At 33.4% G+C, this 10,081-nt stretch overlaps 1 long non-coding RNA gene across 1 annotated transcript in view; it reads right to left on the bottom strand.

Annotated features, from left to right (window-relative positions):
* Positions 1–516: 516 nt before the first annotated feature.
* The window catches only part of LOC141293609 (uncharacterized), a 28,697-nt gene continuing 19,132 nt past the window's right edge, over positions 517–10,081 (bottom strand). The window contains exon 3 of the long non-coding RNA XR_012340780.1: positions 517–734. This is a non-coding gene — a long non-coding RNA (uncharacterized lncRNA). The remainder of the gene's footprint in view (positions 735–10,081) is intronic.

The following is a 10,081-nucleotide window of genomic DNA, read 5'->3' on the forward strand; positions in this document are numbered from 1 at the left end:
GTATTAAGAATCAAGGGGATGTAAACTTTTGAACTGGGTCATTTTTATAGACTCAACTATTATTTTCTCTTGGGGATTATATAAACATCTTTAATGTGAAATATCTTTTTCAGCTCAGTACCAAATAAAAATTAACATGCATTTTAAATGATTCCCTTTTATTTGGTAAAATAACATTTAGCAGATTCTGCAAGGTGTATGTAAACTTTTGACTTCAACTGTATGTGAATTTTTTTTTCTGTCGCTTTTGGGTCAAGTTAATGCATCCTTGCTAAATAAAACGATAATTTTTCTTCAAGAAAAATCTTACTGAACTCAAACAAGTTACATTAGCATATAGAAGCCCTTAAAGCTAACAGATCTCGATGTATCCTGGAAACAGTCGCACACTAACAAAACCATTTTCTTTACCTGTGAGAGTTGAGACATCATGGAAGCCCTTTGCTGGCAGAGCATCCTCTCTCAGGTTCCCAGGATTGAGGCGGTTCTCCTGGGTGAGGGTCCCGCATCCCTCTCCCTGCTCTCCATTGAGGATGAAGGGCCCTGGGGTCTCCAGGGAGGGCTGAGGGGTGCGCGAAGAAGGAGAAGAGGCAGAATCGGGGGAGTGAGACAGTGTGACAGGCCTGCTGGTGTTCAGGGTGATGGATGCTTGAGGCCTTCAGCAGACGGATGTGCTGCACCCTGCTGGATCAGAGAATGGGTGTAGAGTAAGCAGACACACGTCCTCATGTGACCTAGCGGGGACAGAAAAAAAGAGTTTTTTTGTATTACAGAAACTCCCCTATCAGTATCTAGTTAAATGAAAAAGACGAATGAAAACACTGATGCTCAGGATACAGACTGTGTTTGTTGAAAGCAGGCCATTGATTGTATTGTGCTACTGATGTGAAACTAGATACATCCTCACGTAACTACAGCAGTGTTACTTTCAGCTTAATGTCTTCTAGTGAAAATGTCTATCAGATCCAGTATCAACTATCATTATACATGTTTCAATAATTCAGCTGGTGGCAAATAAAATCATTCATGACTTTTAAGTCGTGACCTGTTCTGAAGCAAAAATTCTGTGGTGATAATATCACATATTACCCTAAAATATGATTATACCAATATCAATCCTTCAACCATAACAATCATTTGCTAAGCCCAGCTCTCCTGGTTACTGTTGTTTATCATAGCTTACAGAACATCCAATAGGAATAGACTAGAGATTTTTGTAAACAGGTTTTTAGCAAAATGTAGTCAAACGTTAACATACACCTTGCAGAATATGCAAAATGTTCATTATTTTACCAAAATAAGAGGGACCATACAAAATGCGTGTTATGTTTTATTTAGTACTGACCTGAATTAGATATTTCACATAAAAGACATTTACGTATAGTCCATAAGAGAAAATAATAGTTGAATTTTTAAAAAATGACCCCATTCAAAAGTTTACATCTCCTTGATTCTTAATACTGTGTTGTTACCTGAATGATCCACAGCTGTGTTTTTTTTTTTTTTTTTTTTTTTTTTGAGTTCCTTGTTTGTTCCTTAAACTGCCTGCTGTTCTTTAGAAAAATCTTTCAGGTCCCACAAATTCTGTGCTTTTTCAGATTTTTTGTGTATTTGAACCCAGCAATGACTGTATGATTTTGAGATCCATCTTTTCACACTGAGGACAACTGAGGGACTCATATGCAACTATTACAGAAGGTTCAAACACTCACTGACACTCCAGAAGGAAACACAAAGCATTAAGAGCCGGGGGGGGGGGGGGGGGGGGGTTTGAACAGAATGAAGATTTAAATGTAAAGATCATGGTAAACTGAACTTATTTTGTCTTCTGGGAAACATGTACATATCCTCTGTAGCTTCTGAAGGGCAGTACAAATTAAAAAAAAAAAATATTTAGACAAAATAAGAAAAATGCACACATCTTCATTGTGTTCAAAAGTTTACACCCCTGGCACCCCTCTTAATGCTTTGTGTTCCCTTCTAGAGCATCAGTAACCATTTGAACCTTTAGTAATAGTTGCATATGAGTCACTCAGTTGTCCTCAGTGTGAAAATATGGATATCAAAATCATACAGTCACTGTTGGAAAGTGTTCAAATACACAACAATGCTGACAAACCACAGAATTTGTGGGACCTGAAGGACTTTTCTGAAGAACAGTGGACAGTTTAATTGTTCATGACAAACAAGGAAGTCATGAACAACTATCAAAAAACAGCTGTGGATTATTCAGGTAACAACACAGTATGTAAACTTTTGAACAGGGTCATTTTTATAAATTCAGCTATTATTGTATCTGGACTATATGTAAACGTCTTTTATGTGAAATATCTTTATCAGGTCAGTACTAAATAAAAAATAACATGCATTTTGTATGATCCCTCTTATTTTGGTCAAATAATTTACCAAAATTTAAGGTGTATGTAAACTTTTGACCTCAACTGTATATATAAACATATAGAATTTTTTTTTTATTAATTGTGCAATTCTGCAAAGAAATTGTTAAAAAAAAAAACACACACAAAAATATAACTCCTCTAGCACTGAACTACCACAAATTTTCACAGCCACTGAAAACAGATAAGCCATATCTGGACAAGCTTACAGCTGTTAATATTTATTATAGATATGAAACGATAATTCAACAATAATTGTTGTATAATAGTTTTAGCTTAGCTTTTTACCTCTGGCATTTGTACTGATTCCTACAAAGCTTGTAAGAAACGTAAACTTTTGTTGGTCACAGAGCTTATTTTCTGCAATAATCCAAAATCCAAATGGGTTTTTGTTGAGGGAACTTCCCGGGTTGGCCTAAAAAACACGTCACTTCAGCGCTCTATACAAACTTTGAATTCCAAAATAAACTTGAGCACTATATTTGTTATTAGTTTTCAAATATTGACCTAGCTCTTAAGTCACTCTTACTTTCAGCCAGAGATTTTGGACTAGCTCAAGGTGACTATACACAATACCGGACTCACTGCCAACCAAACTCCTGCTGGAGGTGCCTACGTGTGTCCTTTCACATAGCCTCTAGGGCTCTCCTCATCTCAGGGAAAGAGAGAGGCCAAAAGAGAGAGAGAGAGAGAGAGAGAGAGAGAGAGATAAAACAAGTGAAAGTGGGAGTGAGAGACAGGAGGAACAAAGAAAGTTTTTTTCAGCCTATCAGAACGGACGCACTTGAATTACGGCTTAAGTCAGGGGGAGGGGCAAGTTCAATGTTCAGAAAAAGCATGTCCTTGGCTGAAAGCAACATGCACTCTGAACCGGTCGTCTCCTAGGAGATCTGAGGACTGTGAACGTGCGGCTTGGTCACATGATGCATCCGTCAAATGGGCTTTTATGAGCATGGGCTCATGCAAACAAGTACACATGGACGTCCATATGCATGCATACACTGTTCAACTAAACTCGAAAATTGTTTTGAAGTTTATAAAGTTTATATGTCCTTACGCTGTCAAATGCTCACTCTTATTAATTCAGTAAATATACTGTAAAAACCACAAAGAACACATTAACACTAATTCCCTTAGTCACAAAGAATTAGTCCTGAGAAACAATTATTACAAGGATAATTTCTGCTTGAAGTGAAGCATGATCTACATCTGTTTCTTTTTCTTCGCTCTACAGATCACACTTTAACTACAAGTTACAAAACATTCATTTTCATAGTAACTGCTAAAATCAAGCCACTTTCCTACAAGCAGTTCAATGAGAACCAGCCAATTTGAAGAATACACACACAGTTCAATGGGAAAATGATCATATGCACAGTTTTTCCTGATAAACCATGTCAAGGTTAATGCAATTGTCCTTTACTTTTTCAGGTTAGTTGAATGATATGAGTTTTTTTAGTGGTCAATGCTGACGCCAATATCTCAGGCACTTAATATAATGGTAGTATTTTGATAATGCAATTTTTAATGATAGCAAATGAGGCAAAAACAACACTTAAAATATTAAAAAATATGCTGTAGTTTAGAGGTCGACCGATATTGTATTTTACCGATACCGATAGCTAGGTTGGACCACACTGGCCGATACAGATTAATCGACCAATAGTTTTTAAAATGGATACTGAATGGAAACTAAAATAGTGGTCTACTATTTAAAATAAGGGACTGAACCATATTTTGTAAGAACATTTATTAATATTAATTATATATTGAGCATTAAATTTAGTTCATAGCTCATTAATGTTAACAAAAGCAACTTAAACATTTAAAAATATCAGTAAATGTTGAAAAGTAACACATTAACCAGGAAAAATATGTCTATTCTACAGTTTTATCAATCTTAAAACTAAAAAACTATTGGTGTGAATTTTTGCCGATAACCGATAGTTGATTGGCTGAACTATCGGTTATCTGCAAAAATCCAAAACCGATACATTGGTCAGTCTCTACTATATTTATTCAAAATCAATTAGAAAAAATATTTAAAATAATAATAATAATAATAAAAACTATATCTACTCTGTTATGTGACCCTGGACCACAAAACCAGTCATAAGTAGCATGGGTATATTTGTACCAATAGCCAACAAAACATTATATGGGTCAAAATTATCAATTTTTCTTTTATGCCAAAAATCATTAGGATATTAAGTAAAGATCATGTTACATGAACATATTTTGTAAATTTCCTACCGCAAATATATCAAAAATTCCCTTAGTCACAAAGAATTAGTCCTGAGAAACAATTATTACAAGGATAATTTCTGCTTGAAGTGGAGCGTGATCTACATCTGTTTCTTTTTCTTCACTCTACAGATGACACATTTACCACAAGTTACAAAACATTCATTTTCATAGTAATTGCTAAAATCAAACCACTTTCCTACAAGCTGTTCAATGAGAACCAGCCAATTTGAAGAATATACACACAGTTCAATGGGAAAATGATCATATGCACAGTTTTTCCTGATAAACCATGTCAAGGTTAATGTAGTTGTCCTTTACTTTTTCAGGTTAGTTGAATGATATTTTTTTTAGTGCTCAGTGCTGATGCCAATATCTCAGGCACTTAATATAATGGTAGTATTTTGATAATGCAATTTTTAATGATAGCAAATGAGGCAAAAACAACACTTAAAATGCTAAAAAAAAAATGCTATATTTTAGAAGTCGACCGATATTGGATTTTACCGATACCGATAGCTAGGTTGGACCACACTGGCCGATACCGATTAATCGACCGATAGTTTTTAAAATGGATACTGAATGGAAACTAAAATAGTGGTCTACTATTTAAAATAAGGGACTGAACCATATTTTGTAAGAAAATGTATTAATATTATTTATATTGAGCAACAAAAGCAACATTTAAAAATATCAGTAAATGTTGAAAAGTAACATTAACCAGGAAAAATATGTCTATTCTACAGTTTTATCAATCTTAAAACTAAAAAACTGTTGGCGTGGATTTTTGCAGATAACCGATAGTTACGCCAATCAACTATCAGTGCCGATTAATCAGCAAAACTGATACATCGGTCAATCTCTACTATATTTATTCAAAATCAATTAGGAAAAATATTTTTTTTTTAAATATAATAATAAAATCTATATCTACTCTGTTATGTGACCCTGGACCACAAAACCAGTCGTAAGTAGCAATATACCCAATATTTGTACCAATAGCCAACAATACGTCATATGGGTCAAAATGATCAATTTTTCTTTTATGCCAAAAATCATTAGGATATTAAGTCCAGATCATGTTACATGAACATATTTTGTAAATTTCCTACCGCAAATATTTAAAAACTTAATTTTTTAATAATCATATGCATTGCTAAGAACTTCATTTGGACAACTTTAAAGGCCATTTTCTCAATATTTTGATTTTTTTGCACCCTCAGATTCCAGATTTTAAAATAGTTGTATCTCAACCAAACCATACACCAATGGAAAACTTATTTATTCAGCTTTCAGATTTAAATCAATCAATCATTTTTTATGGCTGGTTTTTTGGTCCAGGGGCACATACGTTCCCTGCCTGACAATGATGTTTTACCAAATCTCTTTAAAATGATCCAGCTATACAATGGCAGATGACAGCTGCTAAGGCAGGTAAAAATAGACTTTTAAATTTAAAAAGTGCATGTGAATTATGTTGGCTATTGATAGATTTTCTAACTGGGAGAGCTAATACTTCTGGCAATAAACTGAGTATTGTATACCGCCAAGCATCTTCAGGTCAAACACCAACAAATTAACCAACCTGTTCTATCAATCAATATCTAAGGTTGTTTTATATCTCTAAAAAATCTGAGTCATCAAACAGTAGAAGGAAAATGCAGGCAAACAAGGAACTATAAACTCAATTTTTGTAAAGTACTGTCAGTTACAAGAATCTTTTCTTCAAATTTGCGTCGGCCAGATCAGGTAGGTTGATTGCCGGCAATAAACATGACAGCTCAGACCAACAAAGGTGTGGCTGGACACAGATATAATGAGAACTTTAAGGCAGTCTGCACAATTAAAATCTGATTAAATTACGATTTTAAAAGATACATTCTATCATAAACTACACTTTACCCCTCTTTCATCATACAGAGATGCAGAAAATTCAAAACGCATTACCTTCTGCTTGATATTCCAAAATGTTTAAAAGAAAACAGCTAATTTCATTTTTCAAATATGTTGTACAGTCTTATGGTATGTAATGAAGTTGGTTTTCAGTTGTGAGATCAGATGTTTCTAAAAGACATCTTATAGAGAAGTTCAGTCTCTGTTCCTCAGGTGATAGATAAGTTTCTCCTATCGCCGCTGTATCTGATCATGTGTGCCGACTGTACAAACAATCCCCATTGCCTACGAGCAGTCCTGCACACACTCCCTCCGACTAAAAAGGACAAACAAATCATAAATGTACAACAGCCTCCTGAGCTGGATTAATAAGATTATGAGCTCTGTATACAGTAAATAAACCTTTATGATGCATGCAAAAAGAAGTTGAAATAAGCACTGTTGTGGAAACCTGTTGATCCAAACCAATATGCTATTATTTTATGCAAAGCAGAAATAGTTAAATTAAGGTTTATTGAAGTAAAATTTAAGACCAAGTAAAGAATGTTAAAAAATGTTAAGGAATAAATTAAAATGAACACAACTATTAAAAAAGGTTCAAACATTCACAGATTCTCCAGAAGGAAACACGATGCATTAAGAGCCGGGAGGTGAAAACTTTTTGAATTTGAAGATCAAGATTTGAAAAATTGTAATTAATTTGTCTTCCGGGAACCATGCAAGTATCTTCTGTTGCTTCCGAAGGGCAGCACTAAATGGAAAAAAATTACATTTCAACAAAATAAGAAAAATTTGAATGTCTTCATCCTGTTCAAAAGTTTTCACCCCCGGCTCTTAATGCATCGTGTTTCCTTCTAGGGCATCAGTGAATGAACCTTTTTTAATAGTTGTGTTGAGTTGAGTCCCTCAGATGTCCCCAGTGTGAAAAATCATACAGTCACTGCTGGAAAGGGTTCAAATATGCAAAAGATGCTGGAAAACTGAAGAATGTGCAGGACCTGGAGGATTTTTCTAACTGTTCAGAACAAACAAGGGACTCATGAACAACCATCACAAAAAACAGTCTTAGATCATCCAGGTAAACACACACAGTATTAAGAACCAAGGGTTCCCAAACTTTTGAAGGCTTTTTTTTAAATATATTTTTTAGCTATTATTTTGTCTTGTGGACAATATGTAAACATATTTAATGTAAAATATCTTACTCAGGACAGTACTAAATAAAAAATAACATGCATTTTGTATGATCTCTCTTATTTTGATTCTGCAAGGAGTTCCCAAACTTCCGCAAGCCACTATATATGGAAGTCTTTTTTCAATTAGTTGTATTAGCAACACTTCAGTTCTGCAATGTTTATTCATTTTGAAAAAGAAAAAAAATGCTCCCAAACACTAAAACATACAAATAATTTTTACTCTACTAATAATGTTGCAAAAAATTAGAGTTTGGGGAAGGGGTGATATTCTACCTCAGTATCAAAATTTAGTTATTTTATGATTAAACCAAGGACAAATATCTACTAACAGGCTTTAAAAATATTTTTTCATACTCCATTGAGAGATATTTGCTCTTGTTTTAAGCATAAACTCTGTATGACTTTATACATTCATTTTGTATCTTTGTATCAAGTACATAAATGTAGCTTGATTTAAGGAAGTTTAGATATTTGTATTAGAAAATACTAAAGAAGATATTCATTGGTTGCAGTGCATGCAACATTATATGCCATGACTTTATGAATTTAAGACTTTCTGTTCCAATGTAAGACCTTATCAAGGTGTTAATTTATGGATGGGCAAATTAAGACCCTAATTTAGAGATATTAGTTCTTGTTTTAAGCATGAACTCATATCATTTTGTGACTTCATATCTTTATTTATGATCTCAATTATATAAATGTATCTTGATTTAAGGAAGTTTAGAAAATACTGAAGAAGATATTCATTTGTTGCAGGATATGTAACATTCACTGTCTTGACTTTAGCAATTTAAGACTTTCTGTTTCAATTCAAGATCTTTTTAAGGCCTTCATTTATGGAAGGGCAAATCGAGACTCCAATTTAGAGATATTAGTTCTTGTTTTAAGCATGGACTCACATAATTTTGTGACTTTATATCTTCATTTTGCCCCTCAAGTATATAAATGTATCTTGATTTAAGGAAGTTTAGATATTTGTATTTGAAAATACTGAAGAATATATTCATTTGTTCTAGTGTATACAACACTAAATGCCATGACTTTATGAATTTAAGACTTTCTGTTTTAATTCAAGACATTTTTAAGGCCTTCATTTATGGAAAGGTCAAATTGAGACTCCAATTTAGAGATTTTTGTTCTTGTTTTAAGCATGAACTCACATAATTTAAAAAATATATTTATTTGCTGTAATATATGCAACATAAATTACTATGACATTATAAATTTAAGACTTTCTGTTCTGTTCCAAGTTTCTGACTTTCTGTTTTAACTTTTTATAGAAGGGTGAATTAAGACTTTTTAAGGTCTTTTAAAGACCTACAGAAATCTTGCTGAAGAATCTTTGTCATTTTTTCCATACAATGATAGCATAGTGACCACTGTGTAAAGCTTATTAGAAAATCTCTACTTATGACATTACAGAATTCAGATTTGAAAAGATTGTTTCTTTACACTTCCATTCAAATAAAAACTGTTTTAATATATATATATACATACATATATATATATATATATATATATATATATATATATATATATATATATATATATATATATTAGGGGTGGGCATAGATTAATTTTTTTAATCTAGATTAATCTAGATTAAATCTTGGAATTAGATTAATCTAGATTAAAATGGCTAATTTGAATTCTGCTGAAGGCATTCAGAATATGTGTGCTACCCAAATAATGACTTAAAGTCTTTGAGAATGGATCATAAAGCTCATAAAGCTGTTCTATGATAATTTGTTGATGAAAATAAATTATGTTCAATTAGATGTACTTGTGTTTACTAACTAACTAACAATGAAATTATTTTTTCTACCTATTAGATTGTGTTTTTTTAACGTCAACACCTACCCAGCCCATTACATGTTACACCGTACTTTTATTTTGACAGGTTGCCGTGAAGTTTCTGTCATACACAGTATGATATGATGCTAGTTTTCTCAAATGAAACGTTAAAAGTGACACTCACAGCAGTTTGGGAGATTGAGTTTATCTGTTCATGTGAGATGCAAATGCCAAAAATTACCGGGAGCGTGACGTGTGTTTCAGTATGCGTGTAGTAAAAGCTCGTCTCCGCAATGCATACATACAGCTAGGCAAACGGAACATATCGGATTCATATTAAAACGGTCTTTTTGCATTTCAGGTTTCACAGACACTAGTCCATATCGCGATTTGAATTAAGTGACTGACCAACATTTGATTTATGAATCCAAAAAACGACGAATGTACGTGGCATTTCGCCATAGTAGATTCGGTTTTTATGAATGGAGGACTACGTGATCCCGTCTGTGTTTTGGCGGAGGAGACTTAACGCAAGAACATATTCTATAGTCTTCG

This window comes from Garra rufa, chromosome 20 (genome assembly GCF_049309525.1).
Source record: "Garra rufa chromosome 20, GarRuf1.0, whole genome shotgun sequence".
Taxonomy (NCBI): Eukaryota; Metazoa; Chordata; class Actinopteri; order Cypriniformes; family Cyprinidae; genus Garra; species Garra rufa.